The sequence below is a fragment of the Equus caballus genome, chromosome 15, assembly GCF_041296265.1.
Source record: "Equus caballus isolate H_3958 breed thoroughbred chromosome 15, TB-T2T, whole genome shotgun sequence".
NCBI classification, from domain to species: domain Eukaryota; kingdom Metazoa; phylum Chordata; class Mammalia; order Perissodactyla; family Equidae; genus Equus; species Equus caballus.
The window spans coordinates 103,839,086-103,862,887 of NC_091698.1; positions in this window are offsets into that span (position 1 = coordinate 103,839,086).

Below are 23,802 nucleotides of genomic sequence, written 5' to 3' on the forward strand. Positions count from 1 at the left end.
CCGTGAGCAAGGGGTCCACGGAGCTGCCTGTGTAAGCATTCTCCAGGTGCCTCAAGAAGCCCCGCCACTCCACTCAGGGCGGGGCCTCTCCATCGTGCGGAAGCAGGGAAATCAGTGACGGGCTGCCGGTGGGCCCAACCAAAGCAGTGGCCGTGAGTTTCTGTCTTGCAAGCAGCATCTGAGCCTGCTACCCCGCCGCAGCCACATCCCTTTAAGTGGGACCTAAACCAACACCAGAGTGACTGCTCTGAAATGCATGCATGTTCCATAAATAACAAGCTTGAGGATTATTTTCAAATGCTTGATATAAAAAGTTTGATTAGAGTTCAAATCCATTTGCAGTATCACTAAGAAAATTCAACATTACATCTGTCAATAAAAAATCAATCATTGTAAAATTTGACTTGTTGCAAACACATTTTCAGTTTTTCTTACCACGTTATGTGAGCAAATCTTCGCACTTATATGGCTACCAAAAATCTGAAGACACCATTAAAAGTGTTGGTCAGAAAATTGAGTGTAGCCATTTCAAACATAAAATTGGATATAAGATGTTATGTTCCTGGAAATAAGCTCAAATTTCCCACTAAAAATTTGAGAGTATTTTATTGGGAAGTTTTATGCAAATTCAATATTTAAGTAGATTTTTTTCTATACTTTAATATAAGAAATTTTTTCCAGCTATTCTCAATACTCATCCTCAGGGGAAAAAAAAATTCACCATCAAACAGCCAATCAATACTGGTTAGCAAAGCTCATTCTTTTAAATGTTCCTGACGTACTATAGAGGGCTTTCATTTTTCTTTTTATTTTTCTTCTCAAATTACACAGAAAAAAATTCCATGGATGAAAATTTTACATTATTTCTTTCAGAATAAATGTATTTCTTCAAAAAAGTAGTTAAAATCTATTTTAGCAAATCATATCATGAAACATTCATTCTAATTCAGTCAATCCTCTTCTAATTTCATCTCATAAAAGTTTAATATTTTCTACCTCCTATTAAAATCACATGCTACGTGGTGAACCAATTAAGTTTTTAGTAGTTTTCATCTCTTTTTCACATTGAATACATAAGAAAAGTTTTATCGTGATGTCCTATGAAATCTGCAGAATTATTTATAAATTTTAAAAATTTAAACTCATTTAACAATATCTAAAATGTGAACACCATTATTCCATGCACATTATACACACAGGTATACACATTTATCAAAGAATGTCATGCACTTATGTGTCTTCTCACTTTATTAACAATTTAAAATTGGAGCCACATAGGATATTTAATAATTAAAAATTAAGTAGACAATAACTGCATGTAAATTTATTCTCACTTTTAGAACTTATTTAAAACATAGATCAACCATATTAAATCTAGAAAATTTAAATACTGACTAACTGAAGTAGCTAATATGAACAGCACATGACAACATGTTATGAAAAAGTATTGCATTGGCAAAAATATATTGAAATTAACACTTTCATCAGTTACAATTTGATAAAGTTTTATCAGTCACAGGTTTTTTAGTGTGACAACCAACTCAAGTTTCAGTGGCTCAAACCAACATCCATTCATCCTTGCTCACAAATCAACCAGTCAACTGGGTGGTTCTGCTGACCTGAGCCAAGACAGGCTCATCTTGTCCATGTTTGCTGATACACCTCCATCCCGCCGGCTGGTGCCGGTTGGGTGCTGAGAGCTTGGCTCTCTCTTCTGGGAGTTGTTCTGCTGGCTACCAGGTCATTGCATATATTGGGCCAGGCATCTCACCACGCAGCCGGCTAGTCTACGCTTCAATCACGTGGCGTTGGGGTTCCTAGAGTACATGAGAATATGTCCCCATGCAAAGCCCACTTCAGGTCTCTCTTATCTCACATTTCCTATTGTCCTGTTGACCACAGCAAGTCACTTGCCAAGCTCAGGGTCAGCACGCAGGAGGTGGTTACCGAGGGCTTGGATAAAACAGCAACACAAAAATTGAGACCCTCGCTACAACACCCCACCAGGTCAATATTTTGATATTTGCAACTCGTTCATGGGATTTTGGATTAAATAAGGTGCCTTTAACTATGATAATAATAGTAATAATAATAACAACAACAGTTGTTCGATTAGTCTTTGAAAGAAACCTTTGTGGTATATCTTTCAGATTTTGAAAATTTCAAGAACTTTTATGAACAAGTGATATGTCTTTTCACTAAGTCACTGGCAGTTTTCATTCTTTGCTTTCAATAAAATTAATAGAGAATCTAATGCAGTTGTCAGCTGACTTCCATCATTAACAATAAATTCCAGTGATAACACAATATGTCCTATAATCTTAAAAGGCTCTGAGAAAAGAGCAACATCGCCATCACAAACTCCTCACAACTCTGTCTACTTTTTTATGACAGCAATGAATCTCAGGTTTTGATCTGTGAAAATTTAAAAATATTGAATAGAATTTAGGTGAACCTTGAATAATTGTAACAGAAGGTAACTTTATTCCATGGATATAAGAAATTAATTGACAAAAAGTAATGTCTATCTCATTAAGAGATGGTTTTCCATTAAATTTTATATTTTGTTATATGCTTATCAAAGTTCTACTGTATTGATATTTTGATCAATTGCATATTAACAATAAATTAATGGAAACTTAGGTTCAAAGATAAGTACTATTACTCAGAGTCTTATGGTCACAGGAAATAATTTTATAATTTATTTATGTGGAAGCGTATGTGTGTTATGTGGTAATTGATGATTTTCAAACAGAAACATAACTTATGGTGAAATTCTGCAGAAGTGGAAATGAAATGTTAAGTCAAGGAAAAAAGAAATGATATAAAAACTTAATGTTAAAGCAGAATTTTTTGGTACACAAATACACACACATCACGTATAAGAAAACATATACATGTGTGAATATATACGCCCAACACTTAACTGTACCCTTAAACACAAAATTGATCAGATATTTTTAAATAGGTGATGGTTAGCATAAAGTCATTATATTTAGAGGCCATTGGATGCGTTTTAAAAGTTTTATTTCAATTTTACCATTACAGGGTCACTGGTTCCAATATTGCAGAAGTTGCATGTTTCACAGCTATTTAAAATTACAGGGGGCTGGCCCCATGGCCGAGTGGTTAAGTTCCTGCGCTCAGCTGCAGGCGGCCCAGTGTTTCATCAGTTTGAATCCTGGGCGCGGACATGGCACTGCTCATCAAACCGCGCTGAGGCGGCATCCCACACGCCACAACTAGAAGGACCCACAACGAAGACTATACAACTATGTACCAGGGGGCTTTGGGGAGAAAAAGGAAAAAAATTTTTAAAAAATCTTTAAAATTACAATGAAAAATTTTAGATGTCAACTAAAGTGTCTGCTAAGGTACATCATTATCTTTCAGCGTTGAGTAAGTAAATGAGTTTGAAGACTGAGGGGATCACCTGGCAGTAAATTATCTGAGTGGTGATTCAGTGAGAAGCCCCTCTGAGACTTGGTTTCTCCAGCAGGTCTCTGCAGACACAAGTGTTCTGTTGGGCTCCTGCCATTGGCTGTGTAGACAACACTCTAATGCTGGCATGATGTGCCTGCAAGTCCAAGGTGACCAACCCTTGAAGGGACATCCTCCAATCCAGTTTCCCACAGCTGTGAAGCCCACAGCTGAATTCCAGCTACCTGACTCTTTTAACTGTCTTTTAATTCATTCTACAGTATTAAGGGAAAGAGGCAATATTCATTGAGATTACACAAATCCCAAAAGTAAGGAAGAGTATCATTAGAAAAATTTGTGTTTCCAATTCTACCCTACTCTCAAATGTAACTTCAGGGAAAAAGAAAAGTCTTCAGGGACAAATATGTATTTTGCCATGCAAAGTTAGTAATCTAAGAATGCAGGAAAAAGGAAAATGACATTTGTTATGTGGAGTCACATTTTACACCCTCTGGTTCTCATCTGAATATCATACTAATTCAACAAATAATTACTGCTAATTAACTCAATAAATAATTACTGTTATTGTTGGCCAAGGACCATGACCAAATGACATGGAGAATAAAATATAGTTCTTGTTACCAAAACTGTTACAATACAACAAGACAAACATGAAATCCGGTAAATATAATGAATTACGGGAGTGTTAGGAAAAAATAAACAGGTAATGTGGGGTGCACAGGAGAGGCTGGAGGATTCTTGCCTTGGTGAAAGGTTGGAGGGTCAGGGTTCTCTGAATACATCGCCCTCAGCCTCCTGGAGTCCTTGGCTGCTATCTCCTTATTAATCCCCTGCCAAGTCCAGTCTAATCAATAGAGGAGAACTCTGTTTAGCCTGATGGGTAGAGATTGGGGAAATAAGAGTTCATCTGGCAAATGCCTCTTGTGTCTGCTTGAGTTTTTGTGGAGGCAAATCTACTTCATATCCAGTAGATGTAAGGTGGTAAAGCTAACAAGATCTCCAGCTTTATTCTGGGACAAGTGGTTCCATGGCAATGAAAATAGTTACTGGTTTCTACATCATGTAGGTTTGTGCAACAAAAGACAGCATGACTTCCAGCTCAGGCTTCATTCTCAAGCGAAGTGAATGAAGAGTAGTAAAGGATACACCAACCCTACGGTTATATACATATTACGTCTAGTCTGGAAGGAGAAAGAGGGAAATGGCATGGTATAATGTTTTGTTTTGTTGTGTTTTGTTTTGTAAATGCTGCCTTGACCCATTTTTGAGGTCCTGGCTAGAGATTGGTCAGTTCCCCTACTTAAGCAATCAAATAAGTCCACAGTCCAACCTCTTTCCTTATGGGGCTGACACTCCCAGCCTCTGCAGACCCACCTGCATCACCCTGGGACCAGGTACCAGGCAACTAGGGCCAGCCCCTACACCTGGGAGCCTGAAAAATTATTCCAATTACCCAATCCACAGGGAGCCCAGAAACCTAGCTAATCCCACCCAAACTGCTTCCTGTAGCTCCAGCTGCTGTTCTCCTGTCCTGAGAGTGAATCCGTGCGTGTGGACTGAACAAAGAGGTCTGCTTTTCTCTACGTGAGTGCCATTGTGCTATGTCCCACAATCAAAAGGATCTTTAAATCTTATAAAACAAGTGGCGAGAGAAATCTGAATAGAGTACGAAATACAGTTGGAGTTCAAACATGCTCAGAAAACTTTTCTAATATCTTTAAAAGCCTGACTTGAAGAATTACTGTAAGTTGTTTAAAGAAAAAATCTGAATCATTTGAATTTAAATGACATTTTCAATTACTATCTTGAGTCTTGGACTAGGTAGACAGCTAGGAATACATCTTAAGTATATAGCATATAAAAACCAGAAACAAGGACAAAGAGGTTGAATGGATGTTAATTTTCATCATGCTTTTGAGTGAAAGACACTCTAGATTCAGGGGAGCTGTGGATGGTGGGAGACAGGAGTGGGCGCACTGCCCAAAACGAGGGACTGAGTGAAGTTCAAGTCCTGAGGGGAGAGCTCCAGGCCCCACGTGCCATGTGGTTCTAAAAAAAGTGGCAACCAGTCAGGGCACCTGGAGGCAGATTTGAGGGGACTGTTCTTTGCAGAAACTGAAAGTGTTCACAAATAACTATATTTAGGGATCTCACAATAAAATGGCTGGGTGCCCATCTAATTAATCTACAGCAAAGCTCATCAGTTGAAAAACCTCATCCATGCATACAAAGCTCACACACAGCTTTGTAGAATCCTGCTCTTAAACAGAAATAGATAACTAAGGATTACCAAGTATTGAGGAAAGCCTCTAGCATGAGAGGAAAACAAAAAGAAAAATTAAAAAGCGTAAAATAATATAAATAAGAGAAAGCAAAAGAGGAACACCACCAAAAAAAAAAAGAAACTTCAAGGAAGCAAGAAAAATGTAAAGAACTGAGGTAAACTTAAAATGAAAAAAAATTTCATTTTCTCAAAGAGATAAAAGATGATACTTCATTCATGAAACGAGGTTACAAAAATTATATATTAAAAACATAAACGTTGGCACATTCATAAAATTAGAAAGATTTCTTGGAAATTAAAACATCATAACAAAATCAAAATTCAACATGTGAAAAATTAGTCAATTAATTCCAAGGAAAGCACACAGTGGCACAAGAAAGAAAATGTTATCACAGAACACTACTTGTCAGCAGTGAATATTTCTTACTTACATGACATAGGGTTATCTAACAATAAATAGAGTATCGATTAGATTAAAATTGTGATAATCAGGAGAGTGAGGAAAGGAGAATGATGAAGTGAACGATACAACTGAGAAATTTCCATCTTCCGTAATAGAAATGTCAAGATGATGACAAAACCTGGTGTATCAAGAAGTATCAGAATAGGAATATTGTTTAGAAATACAAAGACATGAAGCCATCTATAAAGAGAAATAACTGAAACATAGGAAGTGAAAGTCAGGTTGGAGGAATCTGCAGAATTCCAGCTCTTCAGCTGCCTGGGCGTCAGCAAAGCCCTGGCGTCTCCGCTAAGTCTTGCTGTGAAAAGAATGTCTCTGTTGTTTGAAGAAGGGGCATTTAAAGAGGAACTTACTTAGGCACCGTGCTTTGTGTAAAACCCATCTTCAGGGTACACTACAGCAACAAGGGAGTTGAAGGGATGTGTCCATTCAGTTACATTTTAACAAATGTGTTTCAGTCAGTCGTCGTTATGGAGATTACGTTAGTTGTGCAATGAAGCTAACTTACGTGTTAACTCGGAAGCAATATGGTGTCTCTAAAACTCTGAAATGAAGAAGACAATGTCTGTAGATAAAGCTATTACTTAAAACCAAGTCTTTATTCCCTTCATTAAACCCAAAGAATGAGAAAAATAACATTTTTTATGAAATTATCTAAAAACTTACTAATCATCACTTGCTAAAGAAGAGCACTAGTTAATTAGATTTTTTAAGGGAAAAAATGCTTCACCTCAGCAAATGATCAAGGTAAACGCAACAGCTGTAAGTCATATTGATAGCAGGCGCCCTCTATCTGCTGTGGTGAGAATGGCACCTCACCTCCAGGGTCTTCCTCCCCAAACCCGTGACCCCAGTTTAATGACGAGGAGAACACCAGTTGTCCCAGTTGAGGGACAGTCTGCTAAATCCCTGATCAGTACTCCTCAAAACTGTCAAGGTCGTCAAAACAAGAACAGCTTGAGAAACAGCCAAGAGGGGCGTAAGGAGACATGGAGACTAAATGGAATACGGGATCCTGCATGAGATCCTGGGACAGAAAGAGGACATTGGGTAAAAACTAAAGAAATTGAACCAACTACGGAATTTAGTTAATAATAATGGATCAATATCAATTCATTAGTTGTGTGAAATAGCCCATGCTAGTGTAAGATGTCAGCCAAAAGGGAAACGGGTGTGCGGTGTATGGGGACTCTGTACTGTGTTTGCAACGTTTTTGTAAATCTAAAACTATTCTCAATTAAAAGCTTATTTTAAGACATACTTTCCAATTCAAGGTTACTCACAAAAGATATTCAGGGTTTGTATTTCTGCTTAAGCAAAAATTTCAACGAATGACGACAACAGAGACTCCACCATACCACAAGTTAAGTATGACTTCTTTTACCCCTTCTTGAAAATGAGGACTGGGGTGTGAAGGTGTCTGAGAACTCGCCCAAGGCCAGGCCTGTGCTTTGAACAGCTATATTTTACTGCCCTAACGCATGTATTATTCCTCATCCACATAAATATTAAGTCCTAAGAAATTCATACAGGTCTTCCTTGACTTACGATGGAGTTAGTCCCAATAAACCCATCATAAGTTGAAAATATCTTTCAGTCGAAAATGCATTTAATCCACCTAACCTACTGGACGTCTAGTTTCGGCGAGCGTACCTTAATTGCACTCAGAACACTTACGTTAGCCTACAGTGGGCAAAATCATCTAACGCAAAGCCTATTGTATAATAAAGTGTTGAACGTCTCATGCAATTGATTGAATACTGTACTGAAAGTGACAAACAGAATGATTGTCTGGGTACAGAGGGGTTGTAAGTGTGTCGGTTATTCACCCTCATGATTTCACGGCTAACTGGGACCAGCAGCTCACCACCACTGCCCAGCATCGTTAGAGGGGATCGGACCGTATGGTGAGCCTAGGAAAACATCAAAAGTCAAAGTACAGTTTCTACTGAATGTCTATCACTTTCGCACCACCATGAAGTAGACCAAAAGTAAGTTGACCCACCATAAGTCGGGACTGACTGTATTCATATGTCCTTTCAATTTTGTTTGGTTTTTGTTCAAGATATAATGGCTTAAATATTTCTCTTAAGAACTGTGAGTCTTTAATATAATAGCAAATAGAAACCATGTTTTAAAAGTAAGTCAGACAAATAATTTTTGTATCATATTCTTTTGAGAAATAAAATTATCTGCCAAGCTCTAATGAGATGCTCAGTAGATAATATACTAGATAGTCTGTCAAATTTTTGCTTATAAATTTGCTGAATATCCATAAAGTTTTTGTTGATTACTCTGGTTCCATCTTCTTACTCTCACCTCTAAACAACAATTTTATTTAAAGCCTGCATACTCTGCCTTTTTTTCTATGGCTGAGCTAATATTGCTCTGTTACATGGAATAATAATGGAATAGTGAAACACACTCATATACCATTTGTTGAGCATTTATTATATATGAGGGGCACTGTGTTAAGGATTTTAAGAATTTTAATAGGAATATTAGCATTATTACGCATAATAAGTATTATTTAGCCCAAAAAAAGGTGTTAATTATTTTTATGTGCGCATTTATTCAGAAACCAAAATATCCTTGATTGATTTAAAGCCCTCTTTTTTAATGTGAAATTTGCCGTGAAAATGAACCTGGTAAACCAAATTGAAAGTGAAACCAACCCACGAAATAGACATACTAATTTATTAAGAGTTTTAATGAAGATATAAAACTTACTTAAACAAAAATTACCTTTAAGTCAGCTTTTCAGGAGAAAGAACACAAACCAGAGATGAAAAAAAAGTAGAGTATATAGAATTCCATTCATCTTAAGTAAAAGATACAGGCTATAAAAATAGAGTGAAATTACCAAAACTAGTTGTATTTTAGACTTTGAAAAGAGTCCACGATTGACAGAAATTATCTAATATTAGTTTTAAATTCTTAGGGAACTGAAATTCGTAGATTACGTCTCAACCATGTACTTCTCTTCTGAACAAGGGCACAATGATAAATAGAATTTGGGGCAAATGTCAGCATCTAGAAAGACTAAGGTGGAAAGGCCACGGTGGTGAGAAGATCGTGTGGAGAAGACGGCAGGGACCCAGCGCAAAAGGGGGCTGAGAGCCAGGAGCATGGACGGAGGCTATCTGAGAAAGAATTTTCAGGTTTTTCTTGCAATTGTCAAATGTTGATAATATCTTAGAAAGAAGGAGAGAAGAAGACAGAAAGAAGAAAATGAAAACATAGATTTCACCTTGAGGTTTTCACTCTAAAGAAATCAAGGAAAAGGGTGCTCATTTTTCTTCATTTAGCATCCCCTTTCCACGACAAGTACTTTCCTATTTGGCAATAAATTACGTTGGCAGTTGCCCGAAGCAGTGGGAAGCCAAGGTAATAGCCGTGGCCCCCTATTTAGAGCAAAAACTCGAAACTTCGCCTCAGGCTTACTGACTGTTCAAAGTGCTGTAAAACACATTCTATTTTGTACCTTGAATAATGAATTCCTAATGGGATTTATGGCATTTGTAAAAGGTTTTAGCAAATTTTGTCAAATTAATATCTAGTCTAGCAATGGAAAAACTATCAGAAAGAAATTGGCTTAAAGAAATTATATAAATAACAAAAAGAAATACATAAAACCACATCATTAATCATTTGAATGAAAATTCCAGTTTTTGTAGTTATAGGAAGTGACAAACGCTTTTCCAGTGATTAAGTAGAAAAGTGTAGCAAACTAATATAAAGCTGTGGAAACAGATATAAAATCACTTGAAAAGGTTTAAAGTGCTATGTAAATGATAAATTTTTTACTCTGAAATATTTCAATGAAACAAGAAAACTAGGGTTGTTTATTTATTTATACCTGCGTCAAAGATTGCTGTCTCCTCTATATTCATTTTCACCTCCTTCCTTACCAACAGAAGATCGATTTTACTTGGGTGGCTATGTGTCCATCGCAAAACAGACAGACAAAGAGTCAGCGGGAGATGGTCCTTGATGCAGTTCTTGCTAATCACGTGGGAGTGAATTGTCACGGCTGCAGCTTCCGAGGAATCCCATTGAACACAGTCTGACTCACTGATGGGTTCTTTTTGTCTAGTCCATTCCCCTCCTTCTGGTCTGGAACCGTAATGTGACCTCAGAGGAAAGACCAAGAAAGGTGCATAAAACTTAGGCATGTCATTCTTGGACTCCTGGACCAACCTCCAGAATTCTCATTGCAATCATCAGTTTAAGGCAACCAATTACATTAGCTTCTTGAAACCATCGCTTTTGGATTCTCTCATATTCTCACGTGAATTCAATATCTAGCTGACACAATACCCCCCTTGTCAGAAAAGAGAGAGATTCACTATGACATGAAGTAATGATTGCAACATAAAAAACATAAATGAGAAAATAAGGAAAATGAGGACAGAAAAGGTGGCAAAGCTGGGGTAATTTACTCATGGAAATTAGTGATATACAGCACTTCATAAAAGTTAAAATGGGCCACACAGATTCAGCTCTGAGCTTCCTAACAACCAAAACAAAGAGAAGTGCAAAATCAATGAAGACCATTTGTAGAATCCATAACATAAGAATAGTCATGTGCTGTATGACGATGTCTCGGTCAACGACAGACCTCATATATAACGGTGGTCCCGTAAGATTAGCACCATACAGCCTAGGTGTCTAGTAGGCTAGACCATGTAGGGTTGTGTAAGTACACTCTATGACGTTCACACAATGATGAAATCTCCTAACAATGCATTTCTAAGAACGTGTCCCTATCAATAAGTGACATATGACCGTATACTAAATGTTCATGATAAGTACCCCTTTTCTGGGTTTTTCATTGAGAGAGGAATTTCTCCAATGGCTATTTATAAAAGGGACACTGTAAATTTTGCAGCTGCTATTTATCCCACGTGCCCTGTAAGCCCATAGGATAAAGGTTCCTCAGCATGGCAGACCCAGCGGCTGCTACCTACAGACAGGACAGCCCTGATGTCCACAGGGGCAGGGATTGATGGATACAGGGGAGCAGACTGTATTTCTCTTTATTGCCTCTCTCCCTCCCTCTAGAACAGAAGTGTTATGAAAGCAAGGATTTTGACTTTTTTTACATTGCTCTTGTCGCCTAGAACGGAGAACAGTGCTCCACACTGTTCACACAGGAGGGGCTCAGGAAATATTTTTAAACTAATGAACGCTCTATGGAAGCCTCTACTCTGGAACACAGAGATGGTGACAAACAGCCGACAGGCCAGACAATGTCACCTAACAGACTTCAAACTGTCAGAGAGAAAAGGTCTCGTACCTGAAAATTCAATCGATCCAACAGATTCAGCCACTGTAATGTTGTCCATATGGATGGGGGTGGGGGTGGGGTGTTATAAAACATAGCACCACGGTCATTGAAACTGAGCCTCAGCGAAATTAAGTAATTTGCCCAAGTTCTCACAGTTGGCAAGCGTAGTAGAGAAGCAATTTAAAGCCAAATGAACCAAATTCTTGGGCCCTTTGTCCATTATGCATTAGTGATGGATGATTCCTTACCCTTTTGGCAATTCTAGACAAGCTAAGGCCATGTCTTTGTAAGGAGGTATTTAGGCTATTCTGGAGATAAAACTTCAGGCCACCTGAGGCCTCGTCCTGCTAAGGGCAGCAGTGGGTCCTAACTGGACCCAGCCCAAGTCGGGGAGCAGACCAGAGCGCAAGCATGTTCTGGACAAGCTCACCGGCCAGGGCCATGAGCCCCTCAGCCACAATGACGTTGGTGGATGTTAGCGATGGCTCTAAGGCATGGCTGGCTTGTAAATGGGGTAAGATTCTAGTACGAGGTAAACATGCTGGACAGGTGTTGGAGAAAGGACAGGGTGCTTTGGTTCGGACCGATGTTCCAAGTTCTACATTTTATGCTACGAACTTAGATGAATTCCCTCTCTCTGTCCTGGTTTTTAAAAATGAATCCTAAAATTTTAAATTAAATTAAAATTTTAAATTCAATAGTTGGTTTATGTCAAGATGTACCTCATTGTTTCTTTTGTCTTTCTTTTTGTAATGGACTTGTTTTATTCTTGTTTTTTGTGCTGAGCTCTTAGTTTTAAAAGTCATTAAATAGTCATTTAGTTCAACCGAGTCTGCACATGTAAAGAACAACTTGCAGATTAACTTGTTAAAACTTAATTTAGGAATTACCACATGGAAGACAGAAGCAGAGGTGAGTGTGCAATTAAATTCCCCGTAGCCGGACACCTGTGCACACAAGTGGAAGGTGCACACAAATGCCTTTAAACCCGGATGGCTCCTGAGCGGCCACAGGGCTCTCCTAAAGGCACGCAGCTGATTCTCTTTCTCCTCACGCAGTTTGCACCCCCTCCACTCTTTTCCTAGACATTTCTACCCACCCTTTTAATCAAGGAGATTGCTACCAGGAAGAATGCATGAAGGACAGCCGTGGGCAGTCCTGGAAAAGCTAATGGCCCAATAATCCTGCAGGTTTTCAGGAAAATTGTCATTTCCAGGAAAAGCATACAATTTCCAAATGTCCCCTAATAGACTATGTCTCTGGGTTTGCAATTCCCGGGAGCTCAATTACCTTTTTACAGTGAGACGGTGCCAATTGTGCTGATTTTAAAGAACATGTTTTAAATAAAATATAGCCTTTTACAGATCAATATATTTTGCTTTTTTAAAAGAAAATAAAATTTCGATCCAATTACCTGTTTCAGAACACCTTTAAAGAAAAAACTATTGCTTATGGCAAATTCCATTGACAGCAGTCTTCTTTAGCAGAAAATCATTTCCAGTCACCTTAATTGCACAGGCAAATGTGAAGGCTGAGGTGTGAAGAGGGGAAATCAACTTGCAATTACTGTGAAATGTTCAAGAATTGTCCAGTACTCGTGGAACCAGAAATAAATCTAAAAACGTGCAAATTGGAGCCTATGTCTAAGCTTGGATATCAGAAATCAAGTTATTAAATATTGCTGTTCTGCTCCGCAAAGTAGAGAGGTATAAGGAGAAACCTGACACCATCCTATCACGGCACATAGCGCCTTCAAAACGCCAGCTGTAATTTGTTGGCTATCAGGGAAAAAGGTAACTGGTGATGGTTTGCCTAAATATGGCTTCCCTTGGAAGCAGCATATTCAAGTTATGCTATGTGACGTCTGATAGATTATGTGAAATTGTTTTCAGACGCCTCATCGCTCAAGGCACTGTACTTCTCTTCCTCTGTGCTCTTATTTATTTTTACTCCTGTGACTATAGCCAAATGAACAAAACTCTAGTTGTACAGTTGTTAGAGTTTATTCCTAATCAAAGTAGAATGAAAGGAGATGCCGCCAAAATCCCAGACACACGATGTGACAGGCGCAAACTTTCTAGCAACGAAGTAACTTGCAAGACACTTTTGCCAGCTTCACTCTGACGTGGCGACCCCATCCAGCACCTTGGTACCATCAGTGCATGTGGAGAGCTGCTCCAGTCCTGCTGTCTGGCTCTGTTTTAACCTTAGGACCCCACAATGCTAAGCTTAGAAACTGTGGAGGAGATCCCAAGAAGGATGGATGCCTTGGGACTGAAGATCTGTAAATTAAAATTAAAGTTGAATAGAAAGCTGTCGAACATAGAGGACCGACAAAGGGTAAACTCTCCTCCCCCGTGACAATGAGTATCGACTACATCCAGCAGTGATTTCAGTGCTGTGTGATCGCAGCTCCAACTTAGTGTGGACCATTCAGAATCCTGTCAAACCTCCCACTCCCTGTGTCTCCTTTTATTCAGCCAATAATGTGGTCCAGGACTCGTCAAAACACAGGGGATTTTCAAAATGCATTTCAGAGTATGTTTGAAAGGAAAGACTTGAAATATGAGATTTTCTATGGATTTTAGAGATAAAAATAGGCACTGGGTGCCTATTGTCATGTGTTTCGAAACAAAGTATTTTCTGATTTTTATGAGCATATGAAATTTTTAATCTGTAGCTAAATAAGAAAGTTGCAGGAATTTCTGTTCAAATGTTTATGACTTCTTCCTTTTACGCTGAATCAGGCATATGCCCAGGGGAGCAGCAGCCCCTAAGAAGCAGGCGGGTGCTGGACTGGCTAAATGCACCTCCACAGACTGGCTGATCAGGAAGCAAAGGACCTAAATGGACCGCAGGAGTTTCCTGTTGCTACTGATTCCTCTTGCCCCTCTAATCCCCTAGGGGTGACACAGAGGCAGTCCAGGTGGACGCTGTGTCACAGCTGAAGGACTTTGTGACTAGGAGACCCTGATCTCTTGGATGCTCCTGACAAACCTGCCCCTCCCGCCTCCAGGGAGAGACATTTTCCTTACCACCAGGACTTCTCTGGGCAGAAGGCTCTAGCTTCATTGCCCTGGAATGCCTCTGGGCAGAGATGTTTCTAAATCTTCCCAGAGGGAGACGATGTTTTTATCCTTCCAAGGCTGTCTGTTGTGAGAACATTCTGGAAAAAGATGTCAATACCCTTTGCTCAGAGGATGTGCAGAAACACCAGACCCACGGAGAATTCTCTCTCAACAATGTATTTTTATATGCCTTTTCAAACCATACCCACAGACAGTCATGTGTTTGCCAGAAGATTTGAATTTTAAACTTCCAAGCAGCTAGGCGAATTACCTTTATGGTTTTGGAAACTTCTCTACATGTGACGTTTAGAAATGCAGTTCAAACTTATTATCTTCGAGTGTCAGAGTGCAATGATTTCAGAAAGGCTATTTTCTATGTTCCATTCTTTATCTTCTAAATTTATTTGCATAAATTAATATGTCCTCACAGGAAATCTAGTTATAGTTTTTAATGTTTCAATAATTTTCAACTCAGCAGAGCTATACTTTAAAGTACAGTAGTTACACCTCTCAAAGGTGGCCACCTGTCTTATAGTGTCGGTTATGATGGGCCCCAGTTTTTCAAACTCTGTCCCCTGACGTGTGTTACTTAGGATAATTCGTGTGCAGAGTTTTTCAATAAATATTGCTTCAGACAAGCTAGAGAAGGAGTGGAGGAAGAGAGTATGAAAAGCATGATTTCTGCAACACAAAATTTTGGAAAGGAAAGCAAAAAGAAATGCCGCCCCAGTGATAGAGCCTCAATCTCACCAAAACAGAACCTAAATGAAGAGGATCTCCTGTGTCTATTAAGAAAAAAGACAAATCATAAGAAAACGAGTTCACTTCAGTACCTGCTTTGGATGAAATATTACTTAATTGGGACCTGAAACTCTTAATAGCTTCAGTTCTCAATCAAAAATCCAATTATATTCAATTTAGTGTGATTATGAGGGTGAGAAGGCAGACTCAGCTTTTAGAAAGAGTTTTCATTAGGAATCCAAATTACGACTTAACTATAAAGTTCAATTAAATATAAAACCTTACTTTACTGTTATCATAACAACTTGACATTCACTATGTCCCTATGGTGCTGAGCATTTCCTGGGCTACAACAGCCTACAACGTTACCCCAAATATTGGATCAGGTAGAACCCCTGGCTGAGAGCGTAACTGCCTACGGGTCTGCGCGTGGAGCCACAGGTAGAAGGTGGAGGGAGCACGGGTATAGAATTAGGTCCCAACAATAAAGGCGTGCTGGGACAGAAAAGTGATGAGATTTCCCATGGATAGAACAAAATGTACCCACCCCTGAATGAGAGCAGCATGCCAGAGCATTCACTGATTAGGAAGTGATTTCTCTCTAAGTCCCAGAAACAAAAGAATGACCCTCACAGAGTTTAAATCAACACACATATTGAAGGCATAAAAAAATTATGAGAAAGTTTGGTTTTTATTTTAATAACATATTTATTAAAAGGAGTCAGGGGTTCTGAGGAATATAGACAATGGTTGGGGACACATAAAAGTTGGAAAAATGATATTGCAAAAGAAACAACAAAAAAGGAGTGCAGGATGAAAGATATCGCAAAGTGATCCAACGTGTCGTTAGTTCCATGATCTTGAGGAGAGGAGCCATCTCTAAAGCCTGAGGCAGTCTCGGAAGAGTTACTTGAGAGAGAAGAAATTAAAGTTGGATGTTAAATTTGATAGAATTTCTTTTAAAAGAAGTTGTTTTTAATGATGACTATTTCTGAAGTTAAAGCCTTACATTTTGATGTCCCTTTTGTATTTTTCATATAGAGAGAGTATCTAATACGTGTGTGTGTGAAAAGTTTTCGGTTTCTAAAAGGTGTAACAGGGGACTTACGTTCCTGGTTACCATGAGCTAGGTCATTCAGACCAGCCTCCCTCCTAACAATAAACAACCGTTCTGGACAAAATATTTTTAAAAGCTCCTTAAAGTATAAAATAGCTGAGAAAACAGTAAGAGACAATCTAAGGGAAAGACCTAGTCAGGTCAGCAGAACACCACAAAAACGCACGCTTGTGTCATGAGATTATTTACAGATGTGACCAACTTATGGCTTCAGTGTCGACATTCTTTTGGAGCAAGGAGTACAGAACTTAGAGCTAAGGGCAAGCCCGAGACAGTGGGGTTAATAGGAGACTCTGCTCCACCACAATGGGACCGTGAAGGGAAACCCTCAAGGTAAGTAAAAGCCAAAAGTAAATTTTTCTCCAGGGGACTGTCAGGAAGGTGACTTGGCAGTAAGAGGACCAGGTCAGAAAAGGGGAGGAAAAAAGAACCCTAGGAACTGCGACGCTGGCCCCTCTACTGTGGATTTGAGGAGCATCTTTCGAGTAGTTTGTGTGGTCTAGAGAATTTCAAGCTGAGACCTTGGTTTTTAGGTACTGAATTGTTGTAAAATAGTCAAAAGTAAACATGCAGAAACATATCATTGAAAACAGATATTGGAAGTATCAAACACATATTTAAAAACAATTATGTTTATGGGTTTATTAAAAATGCAAGATTGAAAATATCTTAAAGTACTGAGAAACCCTAGAAAATTTGACAGAAGAACCAAATAAAACTTCTTGAAATACAAATAACAATGATCAAAATTAAAGAACTCAATGGATGTCTTTATCAGCCAGCAAGAAATACCTAAAGAGCATATTAACACTGAAAGATCAAAAGAAATTGTCCGGATAGGTTCACAGAGGGATTTAAAACAAACAAAAAGAGATGATAAAAAAGATATAAGTTAAAAGACTTGAAGCATAAAGAAAGTTTAACACGTTTGTTTAGCATTCCAGAAAGAGAAAAGGGAGTGAATGGACAGACAAAATACTCAAAATGATATACTGAAAGACATAATCCACACATTTGTTAAGGAAACTAATATCAAGCAAATGAATAAAAAGAAATATACAGCTAGACTATTTTTTGTAAAGTTATAGAATAGCAAGTATAAGGAGAAACTCTTAAAACAGTTAAAGAAAAATGGTTACCTTCCAATGAGTGAGAAGTTGGCCAACAAATAGCTTCTCAACTTTAATATGAGAACCCAGAAGGCAGTGAAATGCTGTCTTCAATATTCCAGAAAGAAAATATGCTAATCGGGAGCTGTATACCCAGCAAGAATATCCTTCAAGAATAAGGATAAAATAACATTTTCAGACAAAAACTGAGAGAGTTTGCTACTGGTAGTGGCTCCTTAAAGGAAATTCTAAAGGATGTACTTCAGGTAGACAGAAAGGGGCTTGAGGGGACGATCTCAGAGGGAAGAAGAATTGAAGACTAGAGAGAGTGATAAACATGTGAGCTGAAATGCTTGAAGTTTCTTTTATGGTAAAAAAGGAGGAAAAAGGATTAACAACCTTATGTTTCCGTAAGCTAAGTATATGTGTTATAATTTCTAGAATACTCCCCAGAAGAATAGAAACAGAATATAAACATCCAAACTAGGACAGGGAGAAAATGAAATTATAACTACTCTATCAATTGAAAAAACAGAGGAGAAATATAAAAACATGCAAGAAGTAGGACAAATAGAAGCACAAGAGAAACGATACTTTAAAGCAGAATAAGTTATTAAATATCAACAAAGTTAAAAAGAAAAAAGATTGTCAGAATTGAAATACATATCTAGCAATTTTCTATTAACAGAAATACTGTCTAAAAATAAGAATGTAAAACATTGAAACTGAAAGAATAGCAAATAAATATATAAAGCAAACAAATCAAAAAATAGATTATGTGGCTATTTTAACATAAACATAACAGATTTTAAAAGGAAAATGATTACTGAAATGAAAAAGGCAGCTTCAGAGTAATGAGGGAAAATTCTTCGAGATATAATAATTTAAAACCTACATGCACTTAATAACAAAATTGTAAATTATATTGAAAAATAAACTGACAGAAATGCAGGGAGAAATAATGAGGGATTTTTAAAACTATCAGTAAATAGAACAAGGAAATTTTAAAAAATCAATAAAGAAAGAGAAGATTTGAAAAGCCAAATTTTAAACCTCTGTCCTATTAAATATATTATATATTAAATATGCTACTAATAAATATATATTAGGTAATATTAATGAACATTAATGAGCTAAGCATCCATCTCAAGAAATTAATAAATGTTCAAAGAGAAGTCAAAATAAAATAGAAGGAAAAAAAGGTAAGCACAGAAATTGATAAAAAATAAAACTCACATTCAAAAGGGAAGTTGGACCTAATAAAATGTACTATATATACTCTAATAAAATTAATCAAAAAAATTTAAGGAAGGTATGGACATAAAGTTCAAATGTCAAGAATTATAAAAATGTTGAAGAATATCACTTTTGACTCTATAGACATTACTAAGATAATAAGAGGTTATTATGAAGAGTTCATGCAAGTAATTTGAAAATTTAGATTAAGTAGAAAAATGTTTAGGAAATACAACAATCAAAACTGTGCAGAAAAATAGATTATCTTCATTGTTTCATTTGTGATGCGCTACACTTAATACTGCACTACGTCAGGAATCTCATGAGTGTATGTTATTTTATATTTGACCGTTTGGTTAAGAATGAGGGGGAGAAGATACGTACTGCTCACATAGCCAACAAGGGGATGGTATCTGGAATAAAGAAACAACATTTACATATCAACAGAAAAAGTGGTGACCCACTATAAAAATGCACACATGACTTAAATTGGCACTTCACAAAACAGAATATCCAAATGACCAAACAGCATACGAAATCTTCTCAACATCATTACTCATCACTTTACACCCAGATGAAAGGATAAAATCGAGAAGACCAGCAAATGTTGGCAAGAAAGCAGAACAACTGGAACTTTACATTGTTGATGGGATTGTACGTTAGTTGCCACTATTTTAGGAAATAGTTTCTCATTATCTAGTACATTTTAAATATGCGCTTTCTAAGATTCAGGAATTTTCTCTAACTCTCTTTATATATATATATATATATATGTGTGTGTGTGTGTGTGTGTATAAAATTTATATGCAAATATATAAGTATACGCACAAAGCTCATTTGCTTTTGCACCAGGATACACATACAAGCTGGTTCACAGCAGAGCTGTTAGTAGAAACCAAAAGAGCAGAAGTAACTCAAATGTTCATCAACACTACAGAGGTATATTAGTCAGCTTTGCTTTTGTAACAAACACCATCGAAATCTCCATGGCTTAACCACAATGGTTTATTTCTCTCTCGTTTCACATATCCACTTGAATTGCTGCATGTTGGCTAAGGATTGCCTGTGGGTCTGTTCCACTTATAGTCTTCATTTCAAGATCCATCGAAATGAGCAGTGCCTATTTGCAACATGCTGTTTTGTTGGCTGAGTAAAGAACAAAAGAGCTGGAGAAAACACAACATGGTTCTTAAAGCTCTGTTCAGACACACATGCAGCATGTTCACCCACATGCCATTGGCCAAGCAAGGCAGATGGTTGAGCCCAATGTGCATGGGGGCACAGATACATAATCCTACCATTAGAGGTGCTGCAAGTTATACGACAGCAAGAGGCGATGTACAATTTTATAGGAAATGAAGTAAATATTTGGGAATAACAATGCAATCTTTCTCAAATATTAAATAGCATTTTTTTCATAAATGATTAATACACCACAGTGAACATGAGTGAACTACAACTACAAACAACAGATAGCTACAAGACACTGAGGAATGTACGCAGTGCAACTCAAGTCACATGAAGATCGAAAAAAAAGGAAAACTCTAAGATATCTTTAGGGGTGCACACACGGGTGGTAAAACCATGAAAAGCAAAGAAGTGTTTATTATAAAAGTCAGGTTAATTTTGGGCAACAGGGTCAAGATTGGGGCAGAGGACACTGGGGCATCTAGGTTCATGGTAATTTTCTATCTGGGTTATAATTGTAAGAGTGTTATTAATAATTATTAAACTCTACCTGTGTGCTTCGTACGGGTGTGTGGACATACACAAAATACATACAGAAAGATGTATGCAGAGCTGGAATCTCTGAGTTGCATTCACAGAAGATGGCAATACGAAGAGCAAAGCCTTGGGACTGATGAGTGTTGAGGAAAGACAATGAAGGCTGCCCGGGGGCTCCACCGAGGAGGATGTGAACCAACACCCAATGCATCTGATATTTCTAAGCTTTAGGTGAGATTCAGGGATCTGGCTATTACTTTCCCAACAGTTTATAAAATATACCAGGTAATTATAAATAGGAAATGATGTATACAGCAAAGGATTCTGAGAAAGCTCTGAAGTTGAAAGTATAAACTTTAGAGTCTCGAGACTTAAGTTGGTTTTCACCTGGTCATCGTCCGGGGTCTTGGATGAGCAGAAGGCCATACGAACAGCCCTGCAGGAGGTGGGAAGACAGCGGGGGTAGAAGCACCACGTTTGGTAGCCCTTGCTCTGCCAGTCAGTAGGGAAAACTCAACCAAATGCCACTCACTTCTGAGACTCTTCTCTCGGGAGGATAACTGCTGGGTTAAGAAGATGAACTTTGGGGGGCTGGCCCCGTGGCCGAGCGGTTAAGTTCGCGTGCTCCGCTGCAGGCGGCCCAGTGTTTCGTTGGTTCGAATCCTGGGCACGGACATGACACTGCTCATCAAACCACGCTGAGGCAGCGTCCCACATGCCACAACTAGAAGGACCCACAACAAAGAATATACAACTATGTACCGAGGGGCTTTGGGGAGAAAAAGGAAAAAATAAAATCTTTAAAAAAAAAAAAGAGAAGATGAACTTTGGGGGAAAACAAATGCTGGTTCTAGTCCCACTGCCCTCTGCTACAAGGTGTGCAATCTTTGTATAATTGCACCATTCTGTTAGTCAGCTGGGGCTGCCAGAACAAAACACCACACACAGGGCGGCTTTAACAACATAAATTCGTTTTCTCAGAGTCCTGGAGGCTGGAAGTCTGCAGGTGTCAGCAGGGCTGGATCCTTACGAGGCCTCTCTCTTTGGCTTCTAGACGCCATCTGCTCCCTGTGTCTTCATATGGTCCTCCCTGTCTGCATGTCTGTGTCTTTATCTCCTCTTCTTGTAAGGACACCAGTCAGATTAGATTAGCACCTACCCTAATGGCCTCTTTTACCTTAATTACCTCTTGAAAGGCCCAATTTCCAAATATAGTCACATTCTGTGGTACTGGGGGCTAAGGTTTTAACATGTGAATTTCAGGGTACACAAGTCAACCCATAACAAGCAGCTAAGATTGAGAACGGGAGGCCAGACAAGGCTTCCTAGAGGGGTTACACCCATGTCTTTGAGAACGTGAAGAAGGTGCCAGGTGTAGGAGAAATGGTCTTCTGGGCAGAGGGACCAGCTCCAGGAAAGCCATCACGTGACTGAAAGATGAGCTTCCCCTTCAGCACTGGTCTGGAGCCTGATTTTGCATGACGAACCCGCTGTCCTTCCACACTAGCTGCAAGGAAAAGAAACATGGAAGTGGGGAGGTCAGTGCCATGGAAGGGGTGGGGTGGTACTGCTCCCGCACTGCTGGCTTCACCCTGAGCACATTCTCCTGTACCCTGCAAGCAGGCAGCAGGCAGGAGCACAGGCCAGGAGGCATGAGCCCCACTGCTGTTCTCCTGCCCAGGAGGGAGCTGCTGGTGCTCTGCTAGGGAACCAGCTGGAATAATCTGGTAAAAGGGAAAATGGCTCCATAGAGGGGGGTGTTGGGGATGAGGCAGAACCAAAGAGAAAGGAGGAAAGGAGTGAGCAGAACAAGACATCAGTCAAGGCCCAGGCTAAAGCCAGGGGAGAGCGGGCTGTATATGGAGTCACGACATCAAGAAGTTTAGCCAGAGGAAAGTATGTGCCGGGGAGTCCACAGCCACAGCGGAGAGACTGCTGGGCTCACAGCGACTCGTGCACAGGTCCTGCCTCTCACACTTGCGGGCGGCGGGTCCTGAGCAAGGTGTCTGATCCCCGTGAGCTTCAGGCGGCTTCTCTGTAAACTGTGAATGGCAGCAATCACCTGTGAGAGTTTAAGTGAGAATAAATGAGCAGCATGTCCTAGGTAGGTGTATGGGCAGGTGTGCAGAGGGAATCATGTCCATTCGTCCCTTTGAGTGCCCAAACAGAGAGGCACCTGGAAGAGCCATGAGGAGGAGGGGTGTGTTCGAGGCTGCCGGGCCACAAGTCTCAGACACGGGTGGATTTTCCCCAAGCTCATCGCCCTGCACGTCTCTGCACTGCAGTCCCCGTCAACCAGAGGCTGAGCACCACACATCCTGCAATCATCATGTGCCACAGCTCCACCTGGGCCCCAGAGACTGAAGGCCGGGAGGCTCATCCCTGGAGCCAGTGAACCGCTCCTTCTCCGTCCTGGCCCCCTGGCTACAGCCCTCTCCACTCTTCACTTGAGCGCCTCTGGAAGGACACAAACCAATTGCCTTGTCTGCACAAAGATTTGCGGCTGCTTACGTTCTTGGAAAATAAAAATAACCAGGTTGATGTGAGCAAACAGAAAGACATAAAGTAGCCAGAACCCGTCAACGAAAAGGACAAAGCGCAGTTCAGCTGAAACTCACTCCAAAGGCGGTTCTCTTTAAAAGCAGCTTTGTTTTCTGCACGGTGCTAAAAGAAAGCGCATCTTAAATGATCCAGACATTCTGGCTTCTGATAGGTAGGCCTACGAATATCCTGTGATTATTTTGGACATATGAGTAAAAATAGATATTCTTGTAAAACCCTAATTTACAAATGAAACTGCGTAAAATAAGAAACTTAGCCTACGTTAGTTTACAACCCTGGGAGCGTCCCAGATGAAGTCTGAAACTAGCCGCAGTACACAGAGGGAAAGGAGAGAACGCAGGGAGAGGCAGACCTCTTCAGAGTGGTCAGTGGCAGGTGTAATAAGCAAGGAAACTTACTTAAGATCCCTGTCTTGGGCGCCGCAAAACAAGATCCCCGCATCCCGCTCGCCAGAATCTTAAAAGTTTCTCCAGAGGCCGTACCTGGGTTCAGTCACATACACTGTCCAGATGGTCTCCACAGCACGGTGCTCTCTCAAAGCTGTGTCCTTGTCAACGGCTCCCACTGTGGGAACGGTGGGCAGAGGGTACGTTCCTAGGACAGGGTGAGGAGCCTCCCGATTGCCTGTGTCCAGCTCGAGGGTCAACTGGCAGCCACGTTCTCTAGATGACCTCCTCCAACAGCATATAATTGACGCATGATAAGAAGCAAGAATGTATACATAAGATATAAACCTCCCTAAAACTGTTTTTCCATAAATCATAAG